Genomic DNA, 15,980 nt, shown 5'->3' with positions numbered 1-15,980 from the left:
CTAGACCACGTGTCTGTGGTCAGATGTATCTTGGCACCGACACTGTGTGCCAGAGATACATTCACTTGCCGCTGAACATGGCCATATAGCTCTGGGATGCCCTTCTCTGAGAAATACTTCCTTCCTGGGACCTTCCATTGTGGTGTTCCAATGGCCACAAATTTGCGAAAGGCCTCCGAGTCCACCAGTTTATATGGCAGTAGTTGGCGGGCTATGAGTTCTGACAAGCCAGCCGCCAACCGTTGGGCAAGAGGGTTATCCGGCGTCATCATTTTTTTACGCTCAAACATTAGGCCCACGGAAGCCTGCCTTTTTGCAGAAAAATGTGAGCTTGGCGTGATGGAAGGTGGAGTGGAGGACAATTGTGAGGAGAGAGGAGAAGGAGAAGTAGAAGACGAGGCTGGACGGTGAGAGCCTGCAGTGTGGCTTTGTGTGTTCCGTTGCTCCCACTGGGCTCGGTGATGGCTGCTCATGTGCCTTCTTAAGGCGGTCGTCCCTAGGTGAGTATTGGGCTTACCGCGACTAACGCGTTGACTGCAAAGATTGCAGATGGCAACGCTATTGTCAGCAGCGGACACGTTAAAAAAAGCCCACACTGCGGAGCCATGTGCCGGTGTCCTGGGAGCGCCAGATGTGACCGTACATGGTCGATGACTCGCTCCTGATACATTTGCAGTCTGCTTTGTCCCTGCTGTGCAATGTAAGTCATTGCTGCTTCTCCTCCCTATCTGCTGGTCCATATCTCCCTCTGAACTCCCCTCCTCTTCCTCTCTTGTGGGCACCCACGTGACATCACTAGACACGTCATCATCAACGTCACCTTCCCCACCGCTATAAGTAGAGTAGGCAGCAACACCGGGGACCAACCTCCTCCTTGGGCTGATCTGGGTACTGGCGTCAGACTGCTGAGTAGCGCTTGTTGCTACCTCCTCTTCCTGATCCAATACCAAGAGTGGCTGCGCATCAGAAATGTCCTCTTGATATGGATCGGAAAATAATTCCAGTGACTCAAGCGGAAGGTATGTGGTGGTGGTGGTGGTGGTCGTGTTGTTGGTGGTAGTGTCTTTGGGGGTGCACATAGCAGAGAGTGAAGAAGAGGGTGCAGATCGAGAGGATGAGGAGGGTGCAGAAGAGTAAGGCTGAGCGAGCCACTCAACCAAGTCTGGTGCATCCTTTAAAGTAATTGAACGCACCTTCTGCAACTTCCCACTTTGGCTCAAGCCTGTTGCTCCTGCCCTACCCCTACCACCCCTGCGGAAGGGCCTGCCTCTTCCTCTGCATGTCATTTTTTAAATGACCCTGTGACAAAACTCTTAGTCCCTATACCGCTGAAGGACTGCTGCAGTATAGGTGAGCGGTCAGCAGTGGTGCACGTCAACCCTATCTATTGTGGACCTATAGCGGTCCTTACAGAACAGCAGACTGTACCGCACTCAAGCCTATGTACCGTAGCACCCTATACCAAGTTACCAGTCCTTATAAGAACTTTTGTGGACCAAGCAGGTTGTGTATTAGTGTTTAGCAGACTGTACGTCAGTCCCTATACCGCTGAAGGACTGCTGCAGTATAGGGCAGCGGTCAGCAGTGGTGCACGTCAACCCTATCTATTGTGGACCGATAGCGGTCCTTACAGAACAGCAGACTGTACCGCACTCAAGCCTATGTACCGTAGCACCCTATACCAAGTTACCAGTCCTTATAAGAACTTTTGTGGACCAAGCAGGTTGTGTATTAGTGTTTAGCAGACTGTACGTCAGTCCCTATACCGCTGAAGGACTGCTGCAGTATAGGGCAGCGGTCAGCAGTGGTGCACGTCAACCCTATCTATTGTGGACCGATAGCGGTCCTTACAGAACAGCAGACTGTACCGCACTCAAGCCTATGTACCGTAGCACCCTATACCAAGTTACCAGTCCTTATAAGAACTTTTGTGGAACAAGCAGGTTGTGTGTTAGTGATTAGCAGACTGTACGTCAGTCCCTATACCAATGAAGGACTGCTGCAGTATAGGGCAGCGGTCAGCAGTAGTGCACGGCAACCCTATGTATTGTGGACCGATAGCGGTCCTTACAGAACAGCAGACTGTACCGCACTCAAGCCTATGTACCGTAGCACCCTATACCAAGTTACCAGTCCTTATAAGAACTTTTGTGGACCAAGCAGGTTGTGTATTAGTGTTTAGCAGACTGTACGTCAGTCCCTATACCGCTGAAGGACTGCTGCAGTATAGGGCAGCGGTCAGCAGTGGTGCACGTCAACCCTATCTATTGTGGACCGATAGCGGTCCTTACAGAACAGCAGACTGTACCGCACTCAAGCCTATGTACCGTAGCACCCTATACCAAGTTACCAGTCCTTATAAGAACTTTTGTGGACCAAGCAGGTTGTGTATTAGTGTTTAGCAGACTGTACGTCAGTCCCTATACCGCTGAAGGACTGCTGCAGTATAGGGCAGCGGTCAGCAGTGGTGCACGTCAACCCTATCTATTGTGGACCGATAGCGGTCCTTACAGAACAGCAGACTGTACCGCACTCAAGCCTATGTACCGTAGCACCCTATACCAAGTTACCAGTCCTTATAAGAACTTTTGTGGAACAAGCAGGTTGTGTGTTAGTGATTAGCAGACTGTACGTCAGTCCCTATACCAATGAAGGACTGCTGCAGTATAGGGCAGCGGTCAGCAGTAGTGCACGGCAACCCTATGTATTGTGGACCGATAGCGGTCCTTACAGAACAGCAGACTGTACCGCACTCAAGCCTATGTACCGTAGCACCCTATACCAAGTTACCAGTCCTTATAAGAACTTTTGTGGACCAAGCAGGTTGTGTATTAGTGTTTAGCAGACTGTACGTCAGTCCCTATACCGCTGAAGGACTGCTGCAGTATAGGGCAGCGGTCAGCAGTGGTGCACGTCAACCCTATGTATTGTGGACCGATAGCGGTCCTTACAGAACAGCAGACTGTAACGCACTCAGGCCTATGTACCGTAGCACCCTATACCAAGTTACCAGTCCTTATAAAAACTTTTGTGGACCAAGCAGGTTGTGTGTTAGTGTTTAGCAGACTGTGCGTCAGTCCCTATACCGCTGAAGGACTGCTGCAGTATAGGGCAGCGGTCAGCAGTGGTGCACGTCAACCCTATCTATTGTGGACCGATAGCGGTCCTTACAGAACAGCAGACTGTACCGCACTCAAGCCTATGTACCGTAGCACCCTATACCAAGTTACCAGTCCTTATAAGAACTTTTGTGGACCAAGCAGGTTGTGTATTAGTGTTTAGCAGACTGTACGTCAGTCCCTATACCGCTGAAGGACTGCTGCAGTATAGGGCAGCGGTCAGCAGTGGTGCACGTCAACCCTATCTATTGTGGACCGATAGCGGTCCTTACAGAACAGCAGACTGTACCGCACTCAAGCCTATGTACCGTAGCACCCTATACCAAGTTACCAGTCCTTATAAGAACTTTTGTGGACCAAGCAGGTTGTGTATTAGTGTTTAGCAGACTGTACGTCAGTCCCTATACCGCTGAAGGACTGCTGCAGTATAGGGCAGCGGTCAGCAGTGGTGCACGTCAACCCTATGTATTGTGGACCGATAGCGGTCCTTACAGAACAGCAGACTGTAACGCACTCAGGCCTATGTACCGTAGCACCCTATACCAAGTTACCAGTCCTTATAAGAACTTTTGTGGACCAAGCAGGTTGTGTGTTAGTGATTAGCAGACTGTACGTCAGTCCCTATACCAATGAAGGACTGCTGCAGTATAGGGCAGCGGTCAGCAGTAGTGCACGGCAACCCTATGTATTGTGGACCGATAGCGGTCCTTACAGAACAGCAGACTGTAACGCACTCAGGCCTATGTACCGTAGCACCCTATACCAAGTTACCAGTCCTTATAAAAACTTTTGTGGACCAAGCAGGTTGTGTGTTAGTGTTTAGCAGACTGTGCGTCAGTCCCTATACCGCTGAAGGACTGCTGCAGTATAGGGCAGCGGTCAGCAGTGGTGCACGTCAACCCTATCTATTGTGGACCGATAGCGGTCCTTACAGAACAGCAGACTGTACCGCACTCAAGCCTATGTACCGTAGCACCCTATACCAAGTTACCAGTCCTTATAAGAACTTTTGTGGACCAAGCAGGTTGTGTATTAGTGTTTAGCAGACTGTACGTCAGTCCCTATACCGCTGAAGGACTGCTGCAGTATAGGGCAGCGGTCAGCAGTGGTGCACGTCAACCCTATGTATTGTGGACCGATAGCGGTCCTTACAGAACAGCAGACTGTAACGCACTCAGGCCTATGTACCGTAGCACCCTATACCAAGTTACCAGTCCTTATAAGAACTTTTGTGGACCAAGCAGGTTGTGTGTTAGTGATTAGCAGACTGTACGTCAGTCCCTATACCAATGAAGGACTGCTGCAGTATAGGGCAGCGGTCAGCAGTAGTGCACGGCAACCCTATGTATTGTGGACCGATAGCGGTCCTTACAGAACAGCAGACTGTACTGCACTCAGGCCTATGTACCGTAGCACCCTATACCAAGTTACCAGTCCTTATAAAAACTTTTGTGGACCAAGCAGGTTGTGTGTTAGTGTTTAGCAGACTGTGCGTCAGTCCCTATACCGCTGAAGGACTGCTGCAGTATAGGGCAGCGGTCAGCAGTAGTGCACGGCAACCCTATGTATTGTGGACCGATAGCGGTCCTTACAGAACAGCAGACTGTAACGCACTCAGGCCTATGTACCGTAGCACCCTATACCAAGTTACCAGTCCTTATAAGAACTTTTGTGGACCAAGCAGGTTGTGTGTTAGTGATTAGCAGACTGTACGTCAGTCCCTATACCAATGAAGGACTGCTGCAGTATAGGGCAGCGGTCAGCAGTAGTGCACGGCAACCCTATGTATTGTGGACCGATAGCGGTCCTTACAGAACAGCAGACTGTACCGCACCCAAGCCTATGTACCGTAGCACCCTAGACAGACCAAGTTACCAGTCCTGATAAAGAGCTTTGTGGAACAAGTGAGTTGTGAATGATTAGCAGACTGCAGCAGAAGGGCAGCAGTCAAGTATAATATTCTTTCTATATTTGGAAGAAAGAATATTATACGTGTACAAGCCTATTACCGTACCACTGATACCAGTCCTGAAAAGAACCTTTGTGGAACTAATAGTAACAGCAAGTCTTTAAAATTATCCTCACTGCCTGACACACTGCTTCCTGCCTGTCCCTATACAAATTGGCAAAAAAGAGTAGGCTGGAACGATTAGCTGGAACAGCTCTTTTGTGGACCTGATAGTAACAGCTAATGATGATGATGATGATGATGATGAAGAAAGACTAATCTGGCTGAGCTGTCCCTAAAATAGCAGCATACAGCGCTCTGTCCCTTTATCTAAACTGACAAAAGAAACTCAGGCTGCTGACCTAACACCTATACCAGTCCTGAAAAGAACTTTTGTGTACCAAATAGCTAGCGTTTTCTCTGTCCCTACTCCACACAGGATCCTTTCCCTACAGTGACAGAAGAAAGAATGTAAAATGGCCACCGGATCGGGTGTATTTATAGGTTAGGGGGAATGTCCAAGTGTCCATGAGCTGTCATGTCTCAATTGGTTGTCCTGTAACACATGATAAACGTGTCACGAAAGGTTAAAGTTCTTGTATACATTAAACACGTAAGTCCGCCGGGGCGAACGACGGAAAAAGGCGTTCGAACCCGCGGACGGCGAAAGTCGGAAATTCGCCGCGAAACGACCGCCGGGCGAACCGTTCGGCCATCACTATCTAGGAGTCCATGTTCTAGAGGCTCCATCCCACCAACCTTGTAACAGTGGGGGATGGTGTGACCTTCCTGTGTGGAATCCCGGGAATACAGAGGACGGGGACATCTCTCTGGTGGGTTCCTGGTATTTGGTGGCTCCATCATATCCTTGTGTCCTTCTGAAAACTCCTCCATCACTCCATACTCCTCATCCTCCTCTTTATACTCTTCTTTAACATCAATATTATCATCCCCGAGGTTTCCACTCTGAATATGTAATAAAACATTCATTGTAACAATCATGCTGTATATAAATCAGAACTACCAATAATTGTCAATCATCTACCTGATGATGGTGGGGGATGGTGTGATCTTCCTGTGTGGAATCCCGGGAATACAGAGGACGGGGACATCTCTCTGGTGGGTTTCTGTAGCTGGATGACTCCACCATGGTGTCCTGGTACAGATCTTTGTGTTCTTTTAGAGACTCCTCCATCACCCCATCCTCATCATCCTCCTCTTTTATCTCTTCTTTAACCTCAACTTTAGAATCTCTCAGGTTTCCACTCTGAATAAAAATGACATCAATGGTAACAATGCAGATAATGTACAGATCCTAATGATACTATCAGTGATTGTTCCTCTTCTACCTGATGATGGTGGGGGATGGTGTGACCTTCCTGTGTGGAATCCCTGGAATACAGAGGACGGGGACATCTCTCTGGTGGGTTCCCATTACTGGATCCATCTGTAGGAAACACACACACTGACTGAATACATTGTTTCTATGTGTTTATCAGATGATGGGGGATCTAGGTGGAGCCTCCGTACTGCTCTCTCCTTTACAATAAAGTCTCCTCTTACCCGGTGATGTGAGGGGCGGCTGATTGTCCATCATGACGTCCTTGTAGAGATCCTTGTGTCCTTCTAAATACTCCCACTCCTCCATGGAGAAATAGACAGTGACATCCTGACACCTTATAGGAACCTGACACACACAATGATACGGTCACCATCCAGACACATCCCTTGTCTGTTACTGGATAATGTCCCAGAATTCCCAGAATCCTCCTCACCTCTCCTCCATCATCTCTCTGGTGACTTCTAGAATCTTCTTTGTATTTCTCTATTCTATCAGGGAGGGAGGTGGAGGCAATGTGATGGTCATATGATCTCCAGACTTCACAGGAGGAAAACTCTAGATCTGAACACAAAGAGCAAAATCAAATGATATTCCCAGAATCCTCCTCACCTCACCATTCAGGTCTCTGTTTCATGAAAGCCCCACTTCAGGGTGAGATATGATTTACCCCCACAGGACCCCCACACTATGCAGGATAAAAGCTTGTAGCAGGAATTCTGATGTCATTACATACAATGCAGGACCAACAGTCCTACTTTGCTAGTGAGGATGTCCAGGGTCCACCCACATCCTAAGAGCATCAGAAAAAAAAAGGAGCTGGATGGAGGGACATTGCTAGAAGAAGCTGTGAAGTCAGTGTGATGTCATAGGACATATAGACTCTGCATATGGAGGAGAGATGAGGAGGAGATCCAGGAATCAGGATAAAGGCCAGGACAAGCAACAGACGAGCGCATCCAAGAGATGAAGCCGGGGTCACTACACAGAAAATCAATCCAAGGAAACAACAGGCAGGACGAGGAATAGCAAGAAGGAGCTCAGAGACAAATGAGAATATTGCTCAGCCAATGGGAGATGATCTCAGCATGACTTACATAATGAAGGAGATGAGGGGGAGGGGAGGCCGTCACTTATGGTGACCATAGAGACATGGAAATTCAGCTGGTTCAGCAGGGATCGGTCACATTTCCATCCATGTGAGGTCACTGCCGGATAAAAGTCACTCCATCAGCGGCTGCAGCCAATAGCTTCATCACTGATCTGTGTATTCTGAGAGCGGAGGAGCGCCCCCCATTGTCAGAATACAATAGTGCAGCGGGGAGGATTCCCCCATCCCCCTCCAATGTGTGGATGGGGAAATCACTTCCGTTTTTTCCTCTCATTGCGCTGGATGAACGATAAAACTGAATCATGTATGGCCAGATTTGGAGGGAAGATATGAGACATTTCCTGATCTGTACAGCTGAGAAGCAGGAAATGTCTCACTGTCTGTGATTAGCGCTGTGCAGTGTCGGCTTCCTGGTGGGATCGGGAATGTGGGGTTTCAACACACCGGAGCCCATCACTATTCATCATCAACTGATCCTCCTGAAGGGATTAATCTAGGTTCCCACACTATATATAACCTCACCCCCATCTACATCACCAACCTCATCTGCAGATATCACCCAAATCGTCCCCTCCACTCCTCCGACGACCTCCTGCTTTCTAGCTCCCTTGTTACCTCCTCTCATGCTTGCCTTCAAGACTTCTCCCATCCTCTGGAACTCCCTGCCCCAGTCTGTCTGCTCAGCCCCTACCCTGTCCACCTTTAAGAGTTCCCTGAAAACTCATTTATTCAGGGAAGCTTATCCCACACCCACCTAACTGTCCCCGAGCCGCCCCCATCAAATCACTCTCTGCAGCTATTACATTTTGTACCACCACCCCCTCCCTTTAGAATGTAAGCTCTATGAGCCGGGCCCTCCTGTACCTTTTGTATTGTACTGTAAATGTGTTGTCCCCCCTATACATTGTAAAGCGCTATGTAAACTGTTGGCGCTATATAAATCAATAATAATATATATGTGTGTATCATCATCTGCTGCAGATAAAAGACATCACAGTGACTATGGGGGAAGAGGACGGACATGACGGGGGGTTACTGGGTGTAAATAGAAAATAAGATCTTATTACCTCCTCTGCTGCGTCTTCCAGCAATGTCTTCTCTCTACTTCCTCCCGACTCACCTCTCACCCGGAACTTCCTGTCTGTACCTGACATCACTTCCTGTCTATACCTGACATCACTTCCTGTCTTCAATAGTGACTTCCTGTCTCCCGAGAGTGGAGCTCCACATTTGACAGGAAACTTGCTTTTTTATTGTTTGTTTAATGAACTTTAATGTAACAAACATTCAATAGAAATGACAAACAATGTTTCCAGTTACATCTGCATTTCCTGATGGAATCTGGCTGCAGATTGGAGCTCCGCCCTCCACAGGAGTCATGTGACCTCAACAATTTTATTAACTTTAACCCTTTTGCTTTTATTTTTTATTTTCTGCACATGTTTAAAAAATCATTGTAGGCCTGAAGATTACATAAAAACCCCAAAACATGATATATTTTCGGAAAACAGAATAGAGAATAAAATAGTGGTAAGTTCCAATTTTTTATGTCACACGATATTACCACAAATACACTAAACTTAATTATAGGGAAAAGGAATACAAGGAATTACCCAATTTTGGTAAAATATAAAAGATGAGGTTGCACCAAGTAAATAGATACTCAACATGTCACATCTTAAATCTGTGTGCACCCCTGAATGGCGACACATTTCTGTACCCTATATTTTCTATAGGGGATGTTTTAAAAGCTTCCTATAGGTCATCAGTTTAGTGTTATGGAGGAGGTCTGGTGATAGAATTATCGCTCTCATTCCGGCGTGTGCGGCGATATGTAACATATGTATCACAATAAATGTTTTCACGTGTAGGCACCCCGACACTTGTGTTTACATTCATATGTGTGTATATGCTGAGGTGGGGGGCCTCAACATTTTTTTTGGGGGGGGGGTTATGTGCTTTGGTGTAACTTTAATGTTTTTTGTTAAACCACTTCACCCCAGGAAGATTTACCCTCTTCACAACCAGGCCATTTTTTTGGGATGCAGAATAAATAATATAATATAATAAATAATAATGCTGGAGATTTTGGAGGAATTCTATACAGAAGGAGGCCAAGAGTTTGTTGACGAGACCACCCCCCCCCCCCCCCCGGCATTGGAGGGAGAGACTATCAATAGGAATTTTAGACCAAAATCAAGCTTCTACCCGCACTGGAATAAGGGCAACTTCATACCCACTTTTTATGAGGTTGTGATGGAAGAGTTTAGGAAGATGTGTGGTGACAAAGGTTACAAATATAAAAAGGGCCATGAAGTAGGTATGGAGGGCCCTCTGAGCAGCCTGAGAAAGAATTCAGAAATTGTAATTAGAAAAGCGGATAAAGGTGGAGACTTTGTCATACAAGATAGGGATCAATATCTGGAGGAAGCCTTTAGGCTGATTGGTGATACCAACACATACAAAGGACTCCTATGGGACCCTACTGGTAGCTATAATAACGAGCTTAACCACTTCAGCCCCGGACCAATTTTCAGCCTAAGGACCAGAGGTCTTTTTACAATTTCGCACTGCACTGCTTTAACTGGTAATTGCGCGGTCATGCAATATTGCACCCAAACGAAATTTGCATCCTTTTCTTCCCACAAATAGAGCTTTCTTTTGATGGTATTTGATTGCCTCTGCGATTTTTATTTTTTACGATATAAATGGAAAAAGACTGAAAAAAAAAAGATATTTTCTACTTTTTGTTATAAGAAAAATCGAATAAACTCAATTTTAGTCATACATTTAGGGCAAAATTTATTCAGCCACATGTCTTTAGTAAAAAAAATTGTCAATAAGCGTAAATTTATTGGTTTGCGCAAAAGTTATAGCGTCTACAAACTAGAGTACATTTTCTGGAATTTACACAGTTTTTAATTTATGACTGCTTATCTCATTTCTTGAGGTGCTAAAATGGCAGGGTAGTACAAACCCCCCCCAATGACCCCATTTTGGAAAGTAGACACCCCAAGAAAATTTCTGAGGGGCATGTTGAGCCCATTGAATATTTTTTTTGTCCCAAGTGATTGAATAATGACAAAAAAAAAAGTTTACAAAAAGTTGTCACTAAATGATATATTGCTCACACATGCCATAGTTATATGTGGAATTGCACCCCAAAATATATTCCGCTGCTTCTCCTGAGTACGGGGATACCACATGTGTGGGACTTTTTGGGAGTCTAGCTGCGTACGGCACCCCGAAAACCAATCACTGCCTTCAGGATTTCTAAGGGTGCAAATTTTTGATTTCACTCCTCACTACCTATCACAGTTTCGAAGGCCATAAAATGCCAAAATAGCACAAAACCCCCACAAATTACCCCATTTTGGAAAGTAGACACCCCAAGCTATTTACTGTTGAGTCAATGGAATATTTTATATTTTGCCACAAGTTGCGGGAATATTACAAACTTTTTTTTTTGCACAAAGTTGTCACTAAATGATATATTGCTCACACATGCTATGGGCATAAGTGAAATTACACCCCAAAATAAATTCTGCCGAGTACGGAGATACCACATGTGGGGGACTTTTTGGGAGCCTAGCCACGTACGTGACCCTGAAAACCAAGCACCGTCTTCAGGATTTAAATATAAAACGCTACCAAAAAAAACTGTTAGCGATGGCAGGGATCAGGCCTGACTCTGCGATCGCTGCAGTTATGTGTTTAGCATTTTGTAGGTGACAGCGATCGATTGATACTGCACTTGAGTGGGCTGGACGGAGGGGCAAAACGCAGGTACTAGCAGGTATCTGGGCTGATTCCGCTAACAATGCGTTTTTTTGGAACCCTAAACTGCTGGGGACGCTAGTATAGATCTGATCAGATCAGATATTGATCTGTTCAGATACTATACCACTACGGGAGGTGTATGCTTTGCGCGTGGGTGTTAGCGGTACTGGCACTAACCTAGCGCTGCCTGGGGCAACGCAGACCCTATCTGACCCTAAAACCTAATTGATATCACCCGCCGGGTGATCAGGGGGTTAAACCTTTATTGGGTAATAAATGGTGGGTGCCCTGATGCTATAAAAAGCAAACTAACTAACCAGCGTCACCCGTAACACTTATACGGTGATCACTGGTGAAAGGGTTAACTAGGGGCAATCAGGGGGTTAAAATCTTTATTAGGTAGTATATGAGGGTCCCTGACGCTATATAAAAACCTGACAGGGAACCGAAATAACTAACTGGCTAACCAGCGTCACCAGTGACACTTATACGGTGATCGCTGGTGAAAGGGTTAACTCTAGGGGCAATCAGGGGGTTAAAACCTTTATTATGTTGTATATGGGGGTACCTAACGCTATAAAAACCTGGCAGTGAACCTAACAAATAACTAGCTACCTAGCGGCACCAGTGACACTGATGCAGCGATCAGAAAAACGATTGCTTGGTGACACTGGCAAAAGGGGGTGAAAGGGTTACCTGGGGGCAATCAGGGGGTTAAACCTTTATTAGGTAGTATATGGGGGTCCCAGACGCTATATAAAAACCTGACGGGGAACCTTGAATTACTAAATAACTAACTGGCTAACCGGCATCACCAGTGACACTTATAAGGTGATCGCTGGTGAAAGAGTTACCTGGGGGCAATCAGGGGGTTAAACCTTTATAGGGGGGTAGGGGGCTACCCTGGACCTAACACTAACTGCCCTGACAGTTTTTACAGTTACAACTGACACTAAATGCAGTGATCAGTAAATAAATGATCACTGCAATCAGTGACACTGTGACTGGGAGGGGGGCGGATCGAGGGGGTGATCGGGGGGTGACTGAGCGTTAAAGTGTACCTATGTGTACCTATGTGTCAGTGTAGTGTTGGTACACTTACTAGGGTGTCTTCTCTCCTCGCCGTCCGGTCAAAAAGACCGCCCCGAGGAGAGTGACATCACTTCCTCCCGGCCTGTGTTTACACTACACAGGCAGGGGAAACTTCTCAGTCGCCAGGAGCGATCGAGAGGGGATGGCCAGAAACCAATGGCCGTCCCCTCATCCCGGATCGCTCCTGAAGTGAAACGGACTGCCACAACCAGCAGGAGGGGGTCCAATCAGACCTCCCACCTGCTGGAAGGCAGGCACGTACGGGTACATGATTCTGCCAGTCCGTTGCATTGTGCCGACGTATAATTACATGCGGCGGTCCTTAAGTGGTTAAACTGCACACTGGATCTGGACCTTGCAATGAAACGTTACTCAAATACTCCCCAGATTCAAGAGCTCTATTATTTGCTCAAAAGGAAAACAGACGGCCCATTGTGTGAAACTGCTTTTAACATTTTAATAATAGAAGAAAGTCGCACACTTACAAACAATGCTCGTATCGATCGCATCAATTTACAATAACAGCAAAGCCGGCCGGCAGTTTGCGAAAGCCTGTCCTCCCCTCATTTGGTGTGGTAGCGTCACTGCGTGCCTTCCCAGATGGGTTTCGTCATAGATGACGTCAATGGGGAACGGTTCACATTTATATTGTTAGAAAATTGTAAATCTATCAAATCAAAGATTTGCATATTTTCATAATTACAATACTATTTTAAGATTTCGGTATAAACATTCTGACAACATGTTTGCTGTGTCCCCCTAATGGCTTCTCACAAACTACAAACAGGACTTGTTATGACTTTCTTTCACCAATGTCTTTCTTCTTGTCACTCTTCCATAAAGGGCAGATTTGTGGAGAGACGACTAATAGTTGTCCTGTGGACAGATTCTCCCCCCTGAGCTGTGGATCTCTGCAGCTCCTCCAGAGTTACCATGGACCTCTTGGCTGCTTCTCTGATGAATGCTCTCCTTGCCCGGCCCGGTCAGTTTAGGTGGACGGCCATGTCTTGGTAGGTTTGCAGTTGTGCCATACTCTTTCTATTTTTGGATGGTGGATTGATAAGTGCTCCTGAGATGTTCAAGGCTTGGGATATTTTTTTTATAACCTAACCCTGCTTTAAACTTCTCAAAAACGTTATCCCTGACCTGTCTGGTGTGTTCCTTGGCCTTCACGATTCTGTTTGCTCACTAATGTTCTCTAACAAACCTCTGAGGGCTTCACAGAACAGCTGTATTTATACTGAGATTAAATGACACACAAGTGGACTCTATTTATTAATTTGGTGAACTCTGAAGGCAATTGGCTCCACTAGATTTTAGTATGGGGTATCGGAGTAAAGGGGGCTGAATACAAATGCATGCCACACTTTTCACATATTTATTTGTAAAAAGATTTTAAAACCATTTGTCATTTTCCTTCCACTTCACAATTATGTGGCACTTTGTTTTGGTCTATCCCATAAAATCCCAATAAAATACATTTACATTTTTGGTTGTAACATGACAAACTGTGGAAAATTTCAAGGGGTATGAATACTTTTTCAAGGCACTGTATACGGTATCATTGCTATCTCTGCTGCACCTTTCCTCCAATTCCTGTGTGATTGCGAAGAAATCTGAATTTGCTTGGCTGAGGGACGGCATCGTTTCTGGGATTGGTGCCGGTTGGACCATTTAGTTTGCAAACTTGGGCATTCCCCATCTCCTCCCCAATCCTTATTATGGAAGGGGACCTGATGGAGAAAACAACAGAGGCAGATGACATTTTGGGGCAGATGGAAGGTTTTTCCTTCAAGGACTCTGCACCAGAGGAATCTCAGTTTTTGGCAGACAACTAAATCCTTTGTGATTTCTTTTGTGGAATTTAAAATTCCGCAAAATTTAAAATGGCCACTTCCTTAGTTTTTCTTCTCAAGGGTCTTCAGGGCTTGGATCATGGCAGATGCCACAATGTCCTTAGCTTTCCAGACACATCCTCACCATATGGATGTCTAGTATGTGGACTGACCTTACCCCCAAGAAGTGTTTGCTCTGCTGTAGAGATTCACCTGGTAATGCCCCAGGGAGAGTGAGTTCGCTCAGAGAGGTTTATGCGTCTGGTAGAGCCGGCAATCCTTTATCACAACCAGAAGTTATAATATCCGAAAGTCATCAGGAATAGGGGGCACTCATGTGCCTTCTGGGAGTAGGGCAAGCGCTTGGTTTCAACAGCTTGCTACTCCTTCCACTTCAGTGAGATCAAGTTTTGGGCATTCAGCTGCAGTCCCCAGTTCCATTAGGAGTTCTGGTCATCCACACTATCTAAACAAGGGACTTCACTTGAAGAGGCGCCCCCTCTGATTGGGTGAGGTAGGGCTTTTACAGGCCTTTTGCAGAGAAACGTCACACACAGGTTTTTTTTCCAACAACAGATTTGCTTTTTCAAAAACATGCAATCCTCCTTTGTTTCAGGGAGTGATTGTTCCAGAGAAGGTTCTACATTTATGCTCCTATAGTTCCAGCACCAGACAGCGATGCTCGCCTTATTCTGGATCTAAATTCATTTTGATGGGTCTCTTCATGTGTGGAAGTTCTAGATGGAATCAGTGAACCTGGTGATGGCCTCTCTCCAGCTGGGGTCTTCCTGGCATTGGGGGACATGAAGGGAGCCCCTAATGTCCCCCCTCCCAAGGTTACTTTCATTTGTGGTGGAGGAATGTCATCTTCTGTTTTATGGCCCCAACATTCAACCTGCCCATGATTCCCAGAGGTTCACCAGGGTCCTGGCTCTGACTTTGGGCCTTTTGATGGGTATTTCTATTGAAGGGTACATAGATGACCTACTTCCTTGAGAGCATTCTGCTCTTTTCTTGGGGTTTATTTACTAAAACTGGAGGGTGCAAGATCTGGTGCAGATATGCATGGTAGCCAATCAGCTTCAAACTTCAGCTTGTTCAATTAAGCTTTGACAAAAAAAAACTAAACTGATTGGTTTCTCTGGACAGCTGCACCAGATTTTGCACTCCAGCTTTAGTAAATCAACTCCAATGAGTCTCCCCTGGTACCTACTCTACAGAGATTGATTGGGTTCTCTATTTCCAGAATGCTGCATTACTTCTGGCTTAGCAGTTGGAATATTAGGGCCTGTCCCTGAAGACTGCCCAGGAGAGAGTGTTTTTTCCTCCGGAGACCGTGCCTTAATATGCACTCTAAGGTGCCTCTGTTCAGGTCGTTGGTAAAATGTCCTTAATTTGTTTTTACCTGAGGGTCTTGGAAAGTAGGTTTCCCTTTTCCCAGTTCCATTCCAGGCCTTGATATCATAGGACGGGAGGTCCATTGTCTTTTCAACTTTGCAAACCATTGTCTGATGGTCGTTTTTTCAACTGCTTCCTCCCTTTTGATACTACAGGGTTTGGTCATTGTAGGCGGGGTTGTTGCTGACCAATGCTCTGATGCTGGGGGTGCTTAGTCTGGTTTTCCTCCATTGGTTGACATGTCTGAAGTTCCCTATGAGGGGCAACTTAGATAATGTCAAGGCTGGGCATAAGTAACTCATTAGGGAAGCCCCAGAAGTTAGGTAGCCCAGGAAATAGTAAATTTCACCCTGTCTTG

General features: G+C 46.1%; 2 protein-coding genes across 4 annotated transcripts in view; one reads left to right on the top strand and one right to left on the bottom strand.

The window, feature by feature from the left end:
- Positions 1-15,980, bottom strand: part of LOC143989821 (uncharacterized) — a 184,519-nt gene that overhangs the window by 33,571 nt on the left and 134,968 nt on the right. Inside the window, exons 1-2 of one of the 3 annotated variants that reach the window (XM_077490096.1) lie at positions 8,585-8,974; positions 6,843-6,970 (exon numbers count right to left, since the gene is read on the bottom strand). The exons of the other annotated variants lie outside the window; for them this stretch is intronic. The gene's annotated coding sequence lies outside the window, so the exon portion shown is untranslated. Of the gene's footprint in view, positions 1-6,842; positions 6,971-8,584; positions 8,975-15,980 lie in introns of those variants that run through there. 3 annotated transcript variants of the gene reach the window in all.
- Positions 1-15,980, top strand: part of LOC143990006 (uncharacterized) — a 57,927-nt gene that overhangs the window by 23,151 nt on the left and 18,796 nt on the right. The window lies entirely within an intron of this gene.

The sequence above is a fragment of the Lithobates pipiens genome, unplaced genomic scaffold, assembly GCF_037356315.1.
Source record: "Lithobates pipiens isolate NorthernLeopardFrog02 unplaced genomic scaffold, aLitPip1_a1.2 Scaffold_18, whole genome shotgun sequence".
Lineage (NCBI taxonomy): Eukaryota > Metazoa > Chordata > Amphibia > Anura > Ranidae > Lithobates > Lithobates pipiens.
Note: the sequence above shows the minus strand (reverse complement) of the source record. Positions and strands in the feature narration are given on the sequence as shown.